Genomic DNA, 19,924 nt, shown 5'->3' with positions numbered 1-19,924 from the left:
AGGTCCCCCCACAATGGAATAATGCTAAAATGCTCCAACTATTGCCAACCGAGTACTAGGTTCCCCTGGACGACCCGTCTGATTGCCTCTGAAACACCAAAAAGGCAACAAACCCAAAAAGGGAAAACAGGATATTATGCAGTAAAAACAAGGTCAGGACCCCACCCTTATTGGCAGAGTATAAGTATTTTAATGCTTTGTATCATACATAAAGGGGAGAGTTCCCCGGCTCTGCACCAGCCCTTTAAGTGGACGCTAACCGGAATAGATGGCAGGGTAATTCAGAGTCAGATAACATCCGGACCCCCTATTTTTACCCCACAGTTATGTGAACTAGCCCCTGTAGAGCCCTGTTTTAATACCGCAGGATTGTACATGTGTCCAGCATCGAACCCAGGAAAGGGGTATTGCAATTACCCTGGAGAATATTCCTGTGGGTACTGGGGGTGTGAAACAATAGCCTCAGACTGGCAAGCAGCAGGAGATAAATTTCTTAAAGTATCATGGGGACCCTATGGGTGTACACCTCCACAAAAGGATTCTAGTGGCGCCTTCTTGGGCGGGTGAAAAGGGAGTTGCCAATTTGTACATTTAAACATAACTGAGCCCAGAGACCCAGGATGGATGGTGGGAAGATCATGGGGCTTTCGGTATTGGGAACCTGGAAAAGACAGAGGGAGTGTATTTACCATAAAGAAAGGGCCTGTACCAGCAGACACACAGGCAGTAGGCCCTAATCCTGTAATAGTTAGGGATTTAACAGCTAGGAACCTGATAACGGATAACCAAACTACAACTCCCACAACACCTCCAAGTGGGGATTCCCACTTTAACACTCTCTGGAAATTAATGGAGGGAGTATATAAAGTCTTAAATGCTACTCATCCAGATTTAACAGAACACTGTTGGCTCTGCTTTGATGTTAGGCCTCCATTTTACGAAGCTGTAGGGATATCTGAAAAGGCAAGACGTCTTAATGGTAGCAATGCCCCGCAATGTAATTGGAAAGATTCCCGGGGTAAAGGAATGACTTTGGCTTCAATAACGGGGAGAGGACGATGTATTGGCAGAGTACCCACACACCTGGAATATTTATGTGAGACAGTTACTAAAGCTAAACGGGAAGATACTCCAGCTAAATGGCTAGTTCCCGCTAAAAAAACCAAGTGGATCTGCTCAAAAGGAGGATTCACCCCCTGTATTTCCTTAGAAATATTTGACGAAACCTCTGACTATTGTATACAGGTGGCTGTGATTCCCAAAATTATCTATCACCCCAACAAATAGATGTATAATGTACAAAACATCCCAGAACACCACATACAAAAACGAGAGCCTTTGACCGCACTTACAGTGGCAGTTTTAATGCTTGCAGGGGGAGCAGGTGTCGGTACGGGAGTAGCCTCCCTAGTAAAACAAACAAAGGAGTTTAATTCCCTGAGGATTGCTGTAGACGAAGATTTGGAACGTATAGAACAATCAATATCAGCATTAGAAAAGTCAGTAAGGTCCTTATCGGAAGTAGTTCTGCAGAATAGAAGAGGACTAGATCTGCTATTCTTACAACAGGGAGGACTGTGTGCGGCTCTCCGGGAAGAATGTTGTGTGTATGCAGATCACACTGGGGTGGTACGAGACACTATGACAAAACTGAAAGCAGGACTTGAGAAAAGGGAAAGGGAGGCCCAGCAGAGCTGGTATGAGACCTGGTTTAATCACTCCCCTTGGTTAACTACCTCGCTATCTACAATTGTGGGTCCTTTAATATTATTAGTGATAGGATTAACATTTGGCCCATGTATATTCAACAAGGTAATTGAAATAGTAAAAAGAAGATTGGAAGCAGCACACCTGATGCTAATCAAAGCCAAATATGAAACTCTCCCTAGAGATCCTGAAGTAGAAGAGACTTTGATTCTAGCCCACCAAGAAATAAAACGATTTGATGAACAAAATGATAAAATATGGAATGGGGGACTGTGAGGAACTGCATTGACTTGTTTGTTCATCAAAAGTATGAAATTAGGATAAAAGGGGGGGAAGTCGGGACATGGAATTTGCAGGCTTGACTGGTAACCACAAACAAAGATTGTGAAAGATTTTGCAGGACTGGCTGGAACTGATAACCGCAGTGGAAACCCATTGTTGCTGAAACTGATAACCGCAGTGGAAGGAGACTCACCATCCCCACTTGTGAAACCCATCGTTGCTGGAACTGATAACCACGGTGGAAGGAGACCCATCACCCCCACTTATGCAGGACAAAAAGGGACTGAAGAGAAGGAAAGGTTGTCAGCTTTTGGTGGAACACAGGCTCCGCAGCTGCACCCAGCGCTGTTTGCTAGCTATCGCTTGCTGTAATTAATAAAATTATTAATTGATCTTAAAAGGCTGAATCAAATTATTCGCCTCAATTTATAACAACACTCTGGTGTGTGAGATGGCAGGGCACCAGAGCAGGCACTGAAGAAGGGATGTTCCGTAGGTTGGTGCAGTCACTACCAGAACTCAGTCTAGCTCTCAGAACTCCGGCGCCACACCAGGAGTGGGGAACTGCCTCGCTATGGGCATTTACCAGAGGCAGAACCTTTAGAGCCACTTGCTCTAAGGTGCCAGACACAAGCCACAATAGGGACCAGGCAGAGGAGAGAGGAGGCAGCTCTCTATCTTGAGGTTCCACAAGAAAGAGTTTATTTCAGGTGAAGAGAGCAGAAACAGAGAGCCCACGGCACTCCTGTGCAAGATACAAGTCAAGGGGTGGATACAATCAGCTCACCAAGAGGGAATCCTCAGGGGAGGAGTGAGGGGATCACATCCAGTGTCTGGAGCCCATTGGGGTAGGAGGGTGGAGAGGATGGGTCACACGGGCCAATGGGGCCTTGAGGAATTGGGGCATCCCAAAAAGGTGTTGCAATCTGGGATTGGCCCGATGGGAAAGTGCCAGGGAAGGTTCGGGGACCAAGGGGCTGGGTTGCTATGACAGGCAGGGAAAGAGCTGGAACAAGGGGCGGGGAATGGCATGGGGGTCAGCTTTGAGGGAGGGTAAAAGCCAGGGGTGAACAAACTCGGGGAGAACATGGGGGTACAACAGAACGAACCACCTAAGAAGGAAACAGTAAATGAAATTTGTACTGCAACAATCAAGAGCATCTGCAGGGACACAGTCTGACCAGCAATGTCAGCAGGCAAAATAAAGGTTTTGCTGAGCAATGGCCCTTGGATAAAGCAAAATATTTACACTCAGGGCAGTCCATTTGTACAGAAAGGGGGTACACTCTGGGGTACAGCTAAGGCCATGAGGTCCCAGCAGGCTCTGGGGTCGCAGCAGGCTGAGGTCAGAGCAGGCTCTGAGGTCACAGAGGTCCCAGAGCTCCGTGGTTGCAGAGCACCACAACGCCCGAGCAGGCAGTCCTTGAGCACAACTGCTGCGGCAGCAGCGGCGGTGGCAGCAGTGGTGCTGACATTGGGACAGCGGTGTCAGGACAGTGGTGGCAGCAAGAGCGGCGGGACTGGCACAGGGCAAGGCACCATGGCCCTTGCTCTGCGCCTCCTCCTCCTGCTCCTCCTGGCCGTGGCCCTGCCTGCCAGGGCTGCCCAGGCTGCTCCATTGCAAGCGCGGGGAGCAGGTGAGCCGGCAGCCTGGCTCCCCTTTCCCAGGACAGCGCTCCCTGCTCCCCGGGGAAGCACTGGGGATGGTTTTCCCCTGGGGTTTAGGGAGGGTTTCCTCTGTGGGAGGGAGTGAAATCCCGTGGCCCATGGTCTGCTCCAGCTGCCCTCCCAGGGATGTGGCACAGGGCCTACCAAAGTGTGGAGACTGGCCAAGAGACAGCCCAGAGCTCCCCAGGCCCCTGTGCAGCTTTGGCCTTGTCCTTTCACATCTGGCTCCCATGGCCTTCCCTGAGCCCCTTGCAGTGCCAAGTTCCCACAGACAGAGGGGGATGCCAGCACACAAGGAACTGGTTCTCATCTGTGCTCCCTTCTAGATGAGCATGCTAGGAAGGCTTCTCCAGCAGCTTGGCTCCATGAAGATTTCCAGCCTCTTAAGTCTCGTGCAGGTATACTGATAATGTTCCTAAAAGAATAATCACTGACAACCTGGCAGGAACCAGCTGGCAGAAGCTTCTGTGGCTATTGAGTTGCAGGTGCGTCTGCAGGGAGGACATTTCAGGCTCCTTTCCTGGTTGCTGAACACAAGTCCGTCTCCCATCGCAGGGGTGAGTAGTGTGTCCCCGATGACACCAAAGGCTGAGCCATGGTTTTGTGGGATCCATCCATCTGAAATGCAAATACTCCTCTTAAGGTCCTCTGAGAGGGAGGAACAAACCTACAGGAAACAGTAAGGCTCTAGAGACATCCAAACACGTGGAGAAGATGCTGAGAGATCTGGAGAGACGCCGTGGTGGGTGCATTTCCCTCCCCCTTCCCCTGGGACTCAGCAGCCGGGGGCTTTCCCTGCACATCTGGACAGACCCTGCCTAGCACAGCAGGAAGGGATCCATGGCAGCCTCGCTGCCCCGCTGCTGCTCTCACGGCCTGCAGGGCTGTTTCCCAGCCTGGCCTGGCTGCAGCTTCTCCCCAGTCTCTGCAGGAAGGCATTTGGCACCAGCTGACAGGGAGCCACAACTGCACCATGGCTCATGCACACCCTGAGATCCCCTGCAATTTCCCAGTCACTGAGCACATCTGGAGGGGCAGATGTTTGGAGGAGGGTGGGCCCTGCAGCAGCCCCAGTAACCTGGTCTTTATCCTGAATCTCATCCATGACTGAGACAAGCTTTGCCTCCTGAAGATGCCACCTTCCTGCTGGGGAACAGCCCAAATGATCCAGCTGTCCCTTTTCCTTTCCCCAGAGATGGAAGGAGAGGCTGTGCTGAAGGCTGAGTTTCCCAGAGGAAGCAGTGGCTCATTGGCAGCCTCTGCTGCAGGAAGGGAGGCGCTGCCAGGCACAGTCACAGGAGGTAATTGCTGTGCCTCTGGGCCTGAGCCCTGCTGAGCCTTGAGCTGCCCTCTCTGCTGCTTGGCAGGGCGGGCTCACAGCATTACCTGAGCCCCTTGCAGTGCTCACTTCCTCATAGAAGGGGGATCCCAGCACACCATGGAACATTTCCCATCTGTGCTCCTTTCTAGATTGGGACCGTGACTTGAAGCGTTTGGAAAGAGTGGTAAACCACGGTTTAAGGATCTTGGAGTCTGGTGAAGGTAGGTCATCAGCAACCCTTTCCTAACAGAGAAATCATTGTCCAGAGGAATATTTATGTGTGATTTCCTTTAAGATCCTTTGATGTTTGATGTATTCTATGAATCCTGTCCCCCAAATTCCTACTCCTGTGCCCAAGAGCAACCCCACAGGAGGATCACTGTCAGTGGGAGGAAGGAGCATTTAGCTGTCCATCTTCCACCCATGTGCAATGCCAGTGTGTCCTTCCGTGTGCTCTGTGCAGCCCCAGAGAAGAGCAGAGAGGGAAGGGGCCAGGCCCAGGGCTGTGTCGCGGGGCTGAGCCTTTCTCAGCTCATTTGCCTGCCCCAGGGAGCCTGAGCTGCTCCTGCTGCCGCTGTCAAGCCCTGGCCTTGGCTGGGGCTGGGTTTAGAGCTGCTGGCAGCTCCAGGGAGTCCTTTCTCCCCTGACTGCCCCACAAGGGGCTCCTTCCATCCCAGTGCGGGGCCAGCACTGGCATGTGGTCCCCCTGCCCCTGCTCCCGAGTGGAAGGCAGAGCTGAGGCAATGCCTTGGAGGGCTCCAATCGCCCAGGGGCACTCACTGCCACTGCAGCCTGAAGGAGAATCTTCAGCAGTGTCCCCGGAGGTGTTCTGTCCTGCCTTTCTTTGCAGCTGAACGTGAGGATGAAGAGGATCTGGATTCCCAACCCATACCCTTTACTGAGCCTCTGGGAGATGGTGAGGGTAGGTCAAGGCCTTTCCCCCTGCGAGAGCTGCCAGCTCAGAGCCCAAAGCTCGGCCAGGGGGGCATCGCTGCAGGTGCCAGGACAGAACCACGCACGTGTGTGCCCTCGCCCTGGGCCATCCCCTCACCGCTCCTGGGGCTCAGTGCTGCCCGTGCAGATCTGCAGAGATGACAGAGGCTTCTGTGGCTGTTGAGTTACAGGTGTGGATGCAGAGAAGACTTTCTCAGGTCCTTTGGTGCATGTTGCTCGCAAGCCCAGCTTCCATCGCAGGGGTGAGTAGTGTGTCCCTGCTGACTCCACAGGCTGAGCACGGGTTTTGTGGTATCCATGCCTGGGAAATGGAAATATTTCTCTTAAGGTCCCCTGAGAGGAAAGAACAAACATATAGGAAGGAGTAAATCCAGGGAGGAATCAAAACATCTTGAAGAAATCCTGAGTGATCTGGAGAGACAGCATGGTGGGTGCATTTCCCTTCCCCTTCCCCTGGGACTCAGCAGCCGGGGGCTGTCCCTGCAGATCTGGACAGGCCGTGCCTGGCACAGCAGGAAGGGATCCATGGCAGCCTCGCTGCCCCGCTGCTGCTCTCACGGCCTGCAGGGCTGTTTCCCAGCCTGGCCTGGCTGCAGCTTCTCCCCAGCCTCTGCAGGAAGGCATTTGGCACCAGCTGACAGGGAGGCCCAGCTGCACCATGGGCCTGAGATGTCTGCAGTTTCCTACTCTCTGGGGAGATGCAGAGAGGCACCTGTTTGCTGGAGGGTGGAGTTTTGGAGCAGCTCCAAAACTCTGGGCATTTTCCTTGTCTTTATCCACCTCTTTGACAAGTATTGCTGGGAGCAGCACAGCACAGCACAGAGGAATTATTGCATGCAGGCTCAGGGCTTTGGGCACTGAGCAGTCCTGTGCCAAGAGGCAGCAAGGTGCCTGCAGGCCCCAGCTCAGGGGGAAACAGAGAGCGAGAATGTCCTGGCCGTATCCACCCTGCTGCCAGCTCAGCAGTGCAGCATAGCAATGGCTCACGCTCCCCATTGCTCCCAAGATGCAGCTGGCACCTCAACACGTGCTGAGAAAATCTGGAAAAGCATGAGAAGAGATTTCTGCCGGGGAACATCTTGTTTGATGAAGTTGATGGCCATTGTGGCTGGTGCAGCACTTGGCCTGATGATGTGCTCTGTCGGAATCTGGTCTTGCTGTAAGAGAAAATGGTGAGTGTTTTGCTGATCTCAATCTCAAACAGCTTCCTTTAAAGGCTGCTAAAAATAACGGAGGATTCCCAGTGAGGCTGCAGTGGAGCTGTGGCCAGTCCATGGCTTTCCAAAGAACTCGGCTGAGGGCTCTGCTCTGCCCAGTGCTTTCCTTGGCCTCTTCATTGCTGAGGCTTGTCCTGCGGGGCCCGCTGGGGCTGCAGCCAGTGCTGGCTCCCACTGAGGCTGCCTGGCCAAGAGCAGCCCCAGGGGCACAGGGCAGAGGCAGAGCAAGGTGGGGAGGAGAAAGAGCAAGGACGAGATTGCCCCTGAAAGGCAGAGGCGCTCTGGGGCCCGCTCCTGGCCAGGGAGCCTGCCCAGAGCCGTCCCCTGCTCGCCGGGGCCTTGAGGGGCAGCTGTCCAGCTGGGCCAAGGTGTGCCAGCCGCTCCAGCCGTGCTGGGGAGCCCTGCCAGCTCTGGGCCCTGCTGTGCAGGAGGCTCCCTGTGTGCCACTGGCAGCTGGGGCCTCAGCCACTGCTCTCTCCCAAGGTGCTGCTGTGCATCGCCAGGAGACGAGCCTAACAACTCCGGCAGAGAGAACTTGACCCGTGTTCCCAGCTCTTCACATCTGTCCCCATCTGCCCTGCCGCAGCTTCTGGACCATCTTGAGCCATTCCCAAAACAAACCCCTCCACAACGCGACCCTCTGCCCCTGAGCCCTCTGGTCCTGTTCCCCTAGCATGACTGAAGGTGGGCAGGCCCCACCTGCCAGGGCAGGGCTTGGCCCACATTTTATGTTCAAATAAAGTAATAAGAGTTGTCAGAGATATGTCCAGGTGTTTCCAACAGCAAAGCCCAGCCGGCACCAGCACTGGCTGAGTTCCATGGCCAGGAGCAGCCATGGATGCCCACGGTGAGGGCAGGCAGGAGCCAGGCAGGGGCTGCTGTGACCAGCAGCGGGGCCCTGAGGGGCTGGGGGAGCCCATGCTGAGCATCCCTGGGCTGAGGGCACATCTCCTTCAGTGGGATCATCTGGGCCTGGACATCCTCCAGTAGCATGCCCAGGAAAAGAGAGAAGCCATCAAGAACATCTGCAAAGACACAGCCTGAGCAGCAATGCCAGCAGGCAAAACAAAGCTCCTCCCCAATTAACACACACTTGGTAGGACCTAATTGATGGGCCATCACCAATCCAGGGTGCTGCACAGGGTCTGCTCCTCTGGGCGAGGGTGGGAAGGGAAGGGAAGGGAAGGGAAGGGAAGGGAAGGGAAGGGAAGGGAAGGGAAGGGAAGGGAAGGGAAGGGAAGGGAAGGGAAGGGAAGGGAAGGGAAGGGAAGGGAAGGGAAGGGAAGGGAAGGGAAGGGAAGGGAAGGGAAGGGAAGGGAAGGGAAGGGAAGGGAAGGGAAGGGAAGGGAAGGGAAGGGAAGGGAAGGGAAGGGAAGGGAAGGGAAGGGAAGGGAAGGGAAGGGAAGGGAAGGGAAGGGCTGTGTGGCCTTGGGGCCTGATGGGGCTGATAAACAGCCCCAGAGGCACAACAACCCAGCTGCAACCACACTTGATTTCCAGGTCAAAACACTTGGCGTCGCTGCCCCGGGCTTCCCCATAAGGCGTGTGGGGGCTTGGAGACCCCATAAGGTGCACGAGGGGCTAGGGTCCCTTGTGAAACACACAGGGATAATTTAGGTTCCCTCTGAGACATGGAGGTCACTGGGGTCCACTTGAAGTTATGCATGAGATTTGGAATCCTATGTGAGGCATTCAGAGGACTGGGATCTTTCCCAATGTGTGCAGGGGGCTGGGGGTCTCTGCTGAGCACAGGACGGGGTTTTGGGGTCTCATTTCAGATGTGGAGAGGACTGTGGACTCTGCTAAGCGTGCCAGTGCTTTGCGTCCCTCCTGCTGCACACAGTGGGGCTGGACTCTCTTCTGAGGCACGCAGGGGACGGAGCCCTCCCGGGTTCCCTGCCGGGCCCGTCCGGCTCGGGGCTGCCGCGGCCCAGGGGCAGCCGCCGTGCCAGGATGGCTGTGGTGAGGGGGCGAGGCGGAGCTGCCCCGCCGGGTCGCGCTGCACGGGCACGGCACGGACGATGCTGAGTGCCGGGCAGGCAGCACCCCGAGCCCAGGGGCCACAGCCGCAGCCCTGCCTCCATCAGGGCCTGGCACAGACAGCCCCGCAGGCAGAGCGGCGGGACCGGCACCGCTCAGCGCCCGTGGGGATGGAACCGATGCCAGAGGAGCCAGGGGGGCCCTGAGCAGGGCTCTGGCGCTGCTCCCCCGGCTCTCCTGGGCCTGTGGCCATCCCGGGCACCAAGGGCTCGCTCTGTGCCGCGCTCTCCCTGCCCAACGGGGCTCTGGGTCAGCACCCGGCTCCTGCCGCTGCCTTGAGAATGCTGAGGGCCATTCGGGGGTGGAACTGAACTTGCCAGGGAGAGAATTCATAGGAGACTTGTTTAGGCCTGTTATAAATTTGCGCCACAACGGAACATAATCCAATTAAGAATTTTAATAATTTACAGCAAGTAGGATATGAACAAGGGTAACAGTGCACTGGGTAGCAGACCGAATACTTCCAAAAACCCGAAGCTCCGGCTGCTACCCCGATTCGCTCAAACTGTCTCCTTTTATTCCTATTTCTTCTTTTGTCTCCCTGGAATTTGCAAGCCAATTCCTGCCGTTATCTTGTGTTTGTATAAGCAGTCCCTAGTGTGAATGGTTGTCCTGATCTTTATCTTGCATAGTCAGTCTCCGGTTGAAGTGCTTATCTTGCATCAGCTCTGTCTGTTCGCTGTTTGCATACCTCCGTGGCCTAACCTTATCTCAATAGACAATACCTCAGTCTGTATTTTTCTCACAGTTGTCTAACCTTTACATATATCTTAATAAACAATATCTCAATCTGTAGTTTCTCACAGTTGTCTAACCTTTACATATATCTTAATAAACAATATCTCAATCTGTAGTTTCTCACAATTCCCCCCATCTTCTCTCTATCCTATTATTGTTTATTAGACGTTGCTTTCATTCTCGGTACTGTAAATAAACCTTTTTCCACAATCCCAACATTTATCATAACACTCACATGGTAATACTTCACAATTACAATAGGCGTAGCCCCCTCGTGGCATAACACATTCACAACAATTATCCTTCTCATTAATAGATGCATTTTTATATTTTTCCCCTGACCTCGTAGTTAAAATTAGCAGTTTAACTATGTCAAATCGTTTTTTAATATCGTGTACAATACAGCGTAATATACAAGGCCCGAATATAAGTCCCAGAATCAATATAATAAGCGGTCCTGCTAAGGCAGACAGCAAGGTGGTTAGCCAAGGTGAAACATTAAACCAATTTTCATACCATGTCCTGCCCACCTCCCGATCTTTTCTACGTTGATTTAACCTTTTCCGGAGTTCAGACATAGTGTCCTGAACTACTCCCGTATGGTCAGCAAAAGAGCAACATTCTTCATTTAGAGCTATACATAACCCCCCCTCTTTTAGGAATAATAAAACTAACCCTCTTCTATTTTGCAGTACTACTTCCGATAAAGACTTTACTGAAGTGGCTAAATTTTGGATAGATTGTTCTATTTTTGCTAAATCTTCATCTACAGCCGTCTGTAAACTTTGTAATTCCTGACTTTTTACTAGGGAGGCTATGCCTGTACCTGCTCCGACTCCACCCGCTATTAGCAGTGTAGCTAAGGTTACCACTGTAATTGGTTCTCATTTTTGTATATTCAGGTCTCCTTCAAAGTGGCGTAACACTTCCTCAGAGGTGTGATAGATCAGACGAGGAACAATTATCACCTGTACGCAGAACTGAGATTGATCAAACAGGTTTAGGGATAGGCAAGGCGTTACTCCGATGTCTGAACAAACCCATTTAGCTCCTGGTGTCGGGATAGCCCATTTGTCTTTTCTATTCTTGTGTTTATTTATAGTTTTTGTAGTGATTATTGTCATTTGGTTGCACAAAGGCTGATAATTTTTGGGCACTGTACCAATACATTTTCCTTGACCTGTAAGTAATTGAATAGTAATTCCCTGCGTATGGTTTTTCTGGTCATTCCATGGGCATTCTCGTGGGTTTGAACCACTAGACCATTGAATCTTAGCTGGTTTTCCAATTGCCTCAAAATATGGTGGTCTAACATTATAACATAACCAGCATTCCTTAGTTAAATTTGGTTTGCTTTCATTAAGGGCACGATAAGAGGCTTGCATTAAATCCCATAAAGGGTCTTTGGATTTTAACACACCTGAATCCCTACCAGTCACCACGTCATTAGCTGTTCTATTTGTTATCGATAAGGGGTTTGGACAAGTGGTTGTAACACTTGCGGGGACTATCTTTTTCGTCGGGGAAATGGGTGAATTCAATACTTTATTCGGCCCAACAGGGAGTGGATCATGTGGTATTTTAACTTTTCTTATGAGAAAATGCCCTCCCCCGTCTTTAGGAATTCCTCCATAGACACGTATTCCCCATGTTAGTCCTACTAACCACTTGTCTCCTAAGGGCTGTAATACTTGAAATTTGATGCGGGTACAGACTTCCTTGTCTCGTGAAGCCACATAACCCATGTCCCGCAGACCTGTAAGATCTACACCTGTTTGCTCAGGTACACATCCATTAGGAGTCCAGGTTGCTTTTATATATTTATCAGGAGCCTTTACTGACCAGCCCGAGGCTATTGTTTCACATCCCCAATAGCCACAATAATAATGTCCGGGATAATTACAGTAAGACGGTCCAGAAGCCGGACATATATAAAATGGAGGTCCTTTTCCACAATGTATCGGTACTAAATCACAAAGTTTTACTATGAATTCAGGTGGACCTGTGTTGCTAAAAGTGGCTATTGTTCTCGTTCCTTCCCAAGATATTAGTTCCCACTTGAATGGTTCATGTGGGTTTCCCCCTTCTGCCTGATTATCAATATCAAGACTAACGGTATACCAGGAAAAAGGGTGTCTGTCAATTTTACCAATTTAAGTAGATTTTTACCAATCCTGGGGAAGCTTTGTTGTTCCTGTTTTTGCGTCCCATTGTTCTGATTTTTTTCTCCACAGTCTGTTCCTCTTCTGCCTCGCCCGTCGACTCGGTTACTTCGAGTCACGGGGTGCAACATCTTCTCGGCAGCAAGGGAATTCTTCAGGAGAACAGCTGTTTCGGGATTTCTGCCTGTTTACATAGGCTTCCCACTTTGCAGCTTGAACTAATGGGGCAAAGCAAGACACAGTTAGTACTTCCCTTCTACACTTTATAACCAAGATTTCAGCCACAAAGAGGACAGGTTCATTGGAATGGTAATAATAATATTGAGGGTATCCACATTCACAGCGTGTCCACCATTTATCCCGGCATACCTTATACCTAAAACAAGCAAATGGATAACAACTGTAGTTTAAATTATTACAACTAATTCGTATAACTAGAGTACATATATTATTTACATCAGCATATCTTTCATATTCACTATTGTGTGGCTACATATGCTTAACAATTTCCTTCAGCACACGTTGTACGCTTCCATATATAATAGATAAAAAAGGAAATAATTATAGCAAATATAAACAGCAATACACACTTTATACCAAAAGGTAATGCAGCAAAAAAATCAAATAAAGTCTTTATCATTGAGTTATCTTTTCAGGGTTATCTTGGTGTCACCTGGAGTACTGATTACTTTCCAGTGGGGTCTCGTCACTGGGCCTTTAATGCGGCTGGCATGAGTCCATCCACGCTCAGCAGTCCGGACAGCTGTTTCTGTTGTCAACAAAACGAGATAAGGTCTCTCCCAATTGGGTTTTAGGGTTTCTTCCTTCCACACTTTAATCAATATCCAATCCCCAGGTTTAACTTTGTGTATTTTTAAGTCCAGCGGGGGTCGTTGCACAATCAGTCCATGTTCCCAAAGCTGGTTACGATGTTCTGCTAATTGTGAAACATATTCATTAATCACACGGTCTCTAATTAAAACATTTGTTTGTGGGCTTTCAATTCTGTAGGACATTCCATACACCATTTCAAACGCTGATATTCCTACATCTGCTCGGGGTCTGTTTCTGAGAATTAATAGTGGCATAGGTAGGCATTTAATCCATGATAATTTGGTTTCTATCATTAGTTTAGTCAAAATAGTTTTAATTTCTCCATTCATCCTTTCAACTTTTCCTGAACTTTGTGGATGCCATGGTGTATGGTATTCCCACTTGATACCCAAGCTTTCTGTTAGATCTCTAACAATTTTTGACACAAAATGTGTTCCTCTGTCCGAGTCGATTACTTCAGGTACTCCATATCGAGGTATAATATGTTCAAGTAACACTTTAGTGACTTGGTTAGCGGTTGCCCTGGAGGTAGGAAAAGCCTCAACATAATGTGTTGAACAACATTGTGAAGAACATTGTAGTTCTTCTTCTTCTAAGTCTGACCTAATGCGTGTTTGTTGTTCAATTGTTTGAAAACAATTGTGCAATAGTTCATTACCTTCTCCTGGGTACAAAAATTCAGCGGGGTTAACTGCTCCAATAGTTTTTAAAGATAGTTTAGGGGATTCTATAAGTATTCCCTCATACTTTAGTAATCGGCTATCTGTAAGCCATTTTTCTGCTTTTTGTTGCAGCACTCCCCTGATGTTATTGATTTATTAAAGAAATATGGATATTGATCTAGTATCGATATCCAACTGTGACGGACAAAAACTCTCTAACAGTTTAAAGTTAGAAAGTGTATGTTTATTCGACGCCGGGCAGCGTGCCGGATAGCTCCCAAATACACACCGCCCCTTCCAGGTGATTACAGAGTCTTTTTATCCATACAAGTATTGAATATACAAAATACAATTGCATATTCATAATTTTGGTACATCCCATTCCCCACTTCGTATGCTAATCACTCCAAAAGCTATTAAGCATGCGCAGTTTGTCCCTTGAAATGGGTCGGTGGTCCCTTTTATGGGGAGGGGTCCCAAAATGAGGAAGTAAATGAAGTCTTCCTCGTTCTGACCTTTCTACCTTTTCAATGCGGGTATGACAAATGAACTCTTGGTAGAACTCCCATTCCTTGTCTTCAATTGGTTTCAGAACAGAGGAGGCCCACAATTGTCTTATGTTCCTAAAAGCTATTTATCAGTTTCTATATTCTTCATTATAAACCCAGCTAACCAAACATTGTGCTGACAAGCAATTAATTATTAGTTAACTACTAACTCCTAACTTCATCAAGGCCTACTCATTTATTATTCTTATTTTAATTAACTCTAGTAAGGCTTATTTCTAGCTAAAATCTTAGCTCCTCAAAATCTCTAAATGCCTTAAAGTTTACGTTTCATTCCCCACTTCTTCTTTGGAATGAGTAAATTCTTTTACTCAATATATAGACCTTTCTTCATCTGCCCAAGACATGTGTCTAGTTTCTTTCAAAACTAAGCCATATGCTTTTGATAGTGAAGTTAGGGCTGTCATTCGTCGTATCATTTTCCAATTCCAAACAAGTATTACAACAGACAAAATCAAGCTTATACTAACTAAAATAAGCAACACAATAATAGGATGAATTAAAGTATTAAGTATGCCGGTTGCTGTTGGTGACCATCCAAAAAGCACATCCCACCAATGATGAGACAAGTGTTCTTCAAATTGTTTAAAAACTCCTTTGATGGTTTCTGTGTCATGGTGTATAGTAATTAAAGTCTTTTTCCCTGTGTCTCTAATCTCTTTTAAAATTTCTCTCAGTTCTTGATGTTCTAACAATTGAGCAACTAAAGTCAAATTCATTCCTATGGGCACGGGCACTATCTCTTGTACAGTAATTAAATTGGCTTTTATATACTGGTGTGATACTACAGGTGCCTGATATGAGAAGTCACACCCCTCAATTTTAACAAAGTTACAGACACATAAATTGAACTGAGTCTCATTCATGCTTAGATTGTCTATCATTATGGTGGGGCATGCTGTTCTGAGACAGACACAACCTTGTCCTACATATACAAGCAAAGTTGTTTGGTTACCTGAATGCGTTTCAAAGTGGCAAATGCTTTGGTCCGTATCTAAACATGTATCTTTATTACTTTCTAATGTCCCCTCACATATGTACCCAAGTTGTCTCCTCATAGAACAGGGCTCTAGATTGATGGTTTGCCACTTTCCTCTGATTTCTCGTGCCCATGTTTTATGTTCAGAAGGATATAACACAGTCCTGTCATGGTTTAATCCTAGGGGCACTATAGGATGAATTAAGCTCACTGATGCATTATGTATTGTTAAGACAAAGGCTGTTACTTTACTTGTTATAGGGTTATAAGTAAAATTGACTAAAGTCCACCAAGCTTGTAGTTCCCTTTCTATATCAGATGCACTATCCCAAACAATTTTACGGAGTTCAGCAGGGAATATTCCCTCCCCGCCTTCTCTGATCACTGCAGCAGCTACTGACTGCATCCATAGTTGTGCTTGGGTACACCCAAGAGCTAGTGAAACATTTTCGCTAGCTGTGCCTAATGCATTAATTATTAATTTATGGTCTCGCTCTTCAGTATTCTCCCATTCTGGTAATACTTTGGATAACTTCCAATGGTTGTCACCCAGTGCTAGTAGGGAAGATTGCAAAGATTGCTGTAATTTAACTAAGTCGTTCCCTACTGTTGTTAGTTTATTCATCAGTACTTCTGAATCTATGGTATTTAGCACTCCTAGTCCAGTCCCTAGCAGCCCAGTGAGATCTCTTTTACTCTTAAAGTTGGAGGGCATTTGTTTTTGAAGCCAGGTGGCCTAATCCATGAAAGGATTTCTGAGAAATGGGGCGCACTCTGGCCGGACATCTGAAGCATTTACCTGTATTCCCATTTCTACTCGCTTCAGAGACCATTCCGGATTGACTAGCAGTCTTTGGATTCCCGTTTTCTTAATAGCATACGGCCCAATTTTAGTAATCGTAGGAGCTATAGGCTGCTCTTCTACTTCTGGGATAAGTGGCTGTGGAGTAGTAATAGCTTTCTTTTGTATTGGAGGGGTAGTTCTAGTTCTGTTCTTATGATATTCAACACACACTTGAGTGATATTAAAATCAAGATCATATCCTCTTATTGCACATCCTTCTAGTTTTAGTCTAAATTCAGGACATCTACTCAAACATTTGTCACAGCATTCAGGGCTAATCCGAATGAGTTTCATGGGTGGTTGGTAAGCCTCATGGAACCCATCTTGCACAAATGCATAGTTACATCCCCAAACATTTCTCCCTTCCCACAAACGTGCATTTGTAACCTTTATAATCTCATTCAGGGCCCTACGAGAGTGGGGATCATAGGCCCTTCCTTGACACTGATATATTCCAGTTACGTTGTACTTGTGTGGTATTGTATTGGCTCCTGTTACAACTGTGGCAATAGTGAGAATAGTTACGACCTTCTCCATCATGTCCATAATTTCTATAGGTCCATTTATTCGCTGTTGCAGGTGAGCTTCAACTTCAGCTCGTTGTCACCTGGTGTCACTTTCCAGACTCCCTCAGGAACTTTCTTCACTCGGGAGTGATGGATCCAGGCTTTCTGTTCTTTGATCTTGATTGCAGTAAAGGTAGTGAGGAGCACTAGGTAGGGTCCTTCCCACTGTGGTTCCAGGCTTTTTTCTGCAAAAGACTTAACATATACATAATCCCCAGGTTGTACATCATGTACTGGCCCATCTAATTCTCTGGTCTGAGCTCCAGCCACATATTTTTCAATTTCCCTTAATTGTTTGTTCAGGGCTACTATATATCTATGTAGGGTTTCTTCCCCTACCTGTGTTGGTGTGATTCCTTCTTGAACTGTATATGGTCTCCCATATAATATTTCAAAGGGGCTCAATTTTTCTTTTGTTCTTGGTTTTGTCCAGATTCGCAATAATGCTAATGGGAGAGCTTGGGGCTAAGGTAGGTTTGCTTCTTGTCCCAACCTTACAATCTGTTGTTTAATCAAATGATTCATCTTCTCCACTTGGCTACTCGATTGAGGATGATATGGGGTATGTAACTCCCAATCTATCCCCAGGTGATGGCTAATTTGTTGCACAATTTTGGAGATAAAATGCGGCCCTCTATCTGAGGATATAGTGGCTGGAACTCTAAACCTCGGTATTATTTCTTGCAACAGTGCTTTGGTTACCTCTCGTGCTTTAGCAGTCCTAGTAGAAAAGGCTTCTGGCCAACCCAAAAAGGTATCAGTCAATACTAGGAGATAACGATATCCCCCCTTCCTAGGTAATTCTGTAAAATCGATTTGCCACTGCTGCCCAGGTCCACAACCTTTCCCAATTTGTCCAACTTTAGGCCTTGGGATGTTTTTAGGATTAGTTCGGAGGCAAAGGCTACACTGACGAGTTACTTGTATTATTGTGCCCTGTAATTTCCTAGCTATAATTTTTCTTTTCAGATGGTTATACAGGGCATCTATTCCCCAGTGTGTTTTTTCATGCTCTTTTTGCACTAATGACCACAACAAATAGGAGGGCACCACAAGTCTCCCTTCCTCTGTTATAGCCCATCCTTCTTGATTAAAATTTGCTTTTTCTGCCTTAATAAGTTTCTTATCCTTTTTATTGTACACAGGCTTAACTTCAATAGAAATCTTTCCATCTGGGATTAATGTTGCTTCCACTGTCTTCTCAAATACCTCACCTTTGGCTGCGTCTTTTGCCTCTCTGTCCACCAGCATATTCCCATCTTCCAATTCAGAGCTCACTTTTTGGTGTGCCTTAATGTGCATGATGGCTACCTTCTCAGGTAGCTGCACTGCATCTAGTAGTCTCAGTATTTCTTGTGAATGTTTAATATTCTTCCCTTGCGAATTCAACAGTCCTCTCTCTTTCCAAATGGCTCCATGTGCATGAACTACCCCAAATGCATACCTTGAGTCTGTGTAAATGTTAATCTCTCTTCCTTTTGCCAACTCTAAGGCTCGAGTTAAGGCGATTATTTCGGCCTTCTGTGCAGAGGTGTTTGCTAATAACGGTCCAGACTCTATTACCTCTCTACTTGTGGTAACCGCATACCCAGCATGCCTTTTCCCACTGATGACATAGCTGCTTCCATCAGTAAACCAAGTCTCAGCACCTTCGAGTGGGATGTCCTTCAGATCTGGACGGCTGGAGTAGGTGGCTTCAATGGTCTCCAGACAGTCATGGATCACTGGTTCTCCCATACCCCCGCTGAGAAAGGAAGCTGGATTCACAATGTTAGTTACCACAATTTCAACATCATCCTGTTCCACTAGTATAGCTTGGTACTTTAGAAACCTCTGTGGAGAGAGCCAATGTCCCCCTTTTGCCTCAAGGACTGCAGACACTGTGTGAGATACTAGCACAGTCATCTTCTGGCCCAGGGTGAATTTGCGTGCTTCTTGGATGTTCACTGCCACTGCTGCAACGGCTCTGAGACACCCTGGCCATCCTTTAGCTGCCGTATCCAGCTGTTTGGAGAGATAAGCCACTGCTCTCCGGTACGGGCCTAAGTTCTGTGCTAGTATTCCCAAGGCAATCCCTTGTTTTTCATGGGAAAACAGGAAAAATGGTTTACTTACATCTGGAAGTCCTAAGGCTGGAGCTGACATGAGGGCCTTCTTTAGTTGGTCGAAGGCTTGGGTTGCTTCCTTTGTCCACTGGAGATCTCTGCTCTCTTCTGTGATCAGGGCATACAGAGGTTTAACAAGTAACCCATAGTTATAAATCCATAGTCTGCACCACCCTGTCATGCCTAAAAAGGTTCTCAGTTCTTTCACTGTCTGAGGTCTCGGGGTCTGACATATTGCTTCTTTGCGATCTTGGCCCAAGGTCCTTTGTCCAGCACTCACTTCATAACCCAGGTAAATGACTGTTTGCCTCACCATCTGGGCTTTCTTCTGGGATACTCGATACCCCTGCAGGCCCAAAAAGTTTAGGAGGCTTACCGTCCAATCCACACATGTTTCCTGGGTCTGGGTGGCTATCAGGAGATCATCCACATACTGAAGCAACTGTCCTTCTCCTGGTGGAGGTTCCCAAGATTCTAAATCCTTGGCAAGCTGTTCCCCAAATATAGTAGGAGAGTTCTTGTATCCCTGTGGTAATACACACCATGTGAGCTGGTTCCTCCGTCCAGTTTTGGGGTTCTCCCATTCAAATGCGAAAATTTTCTGGCTGGCTTCGTGGAGAGGGAGGCAAAAGAAAGCATCCTTTAAATTTAAAACGGTAAACCATGTTAGTTCAGGTGTTAAACGAGTTAACAAGGTATAAGGGTTAGCAACTACTGGGAACAAGTCTTCAGTTACCCTGTTAACAGCCCTTAAATCTTGTACTAACCTGTATGACCCATCAGGCTTCTTTACTGGCAAAATGGGGGTATTAAAATCAGATTGACACTCTTTTAACAGTCCTATTTGCAAAAAAATTTCTATAATTGGGCTAATCCCTTCCCTATCTTCTTTCTTCAGGGGGTATTGTTTAACCCTCACTGCCTGCTCCCCCTCCTTAAGCTTGATTTGTATAGGTACTGCATTCTTTGCTCTCCCTGGTATATTAGAAGCCCATACCCCAGGGAATACTTGATCCATTATTTTCTTGAAGTTTTTCTCTTCTTCACTTACAGTTTTAAGTTCTTTGGTTATTAACATTAGGCTCAACAACTCCACGTATTGTTGGTCCTTTACCTCCAAGCTAAAGTCTCCATTTTTAAATATTATTTTTGCATCCAGCTGCTCTAGCAGATCCCTGTCCAAAAGTGCAGATGGAGCATTAGGCATATATAAAAACCGGTGAATTCTCCATTGTTTTCCCAATTTATATTTTAACGGTTTGCAAAAATATGCTCTTTC

The 19,924-nt window shown here is 47.6% G+C and overlaps 1 pseudogene; it reads right to left on the bottom strand.

Annotated features, from left to right (window-relative positions):
* The window catches only part of LOC140681155 (uncharacterized), a 56,420-nt pseudogene extending 38,143 nt beyond the window's left edge, over positions 1-18,277 (bottom strand).
* Positions 18,278-19,924: the final 1,647 nt, after the last annotated feature.

The sequence above is a fragment of the Taeniopygia guttata genome, chromosome 32, assembly GCF_048771995.1.
Source record: "Taeniopygia guttata chromosome 32, bTaeGut7.mat, whole genome shotgun sequence".
NCBI lineage: Eukaryota > Metazoa > Chordata > Aves > Passeriformes > Estrildidae > Taeniopygia > Taeniopygia guttata.
This window is presented reverse-complemented; position numbering and strand designations above follow the sequence as displayed.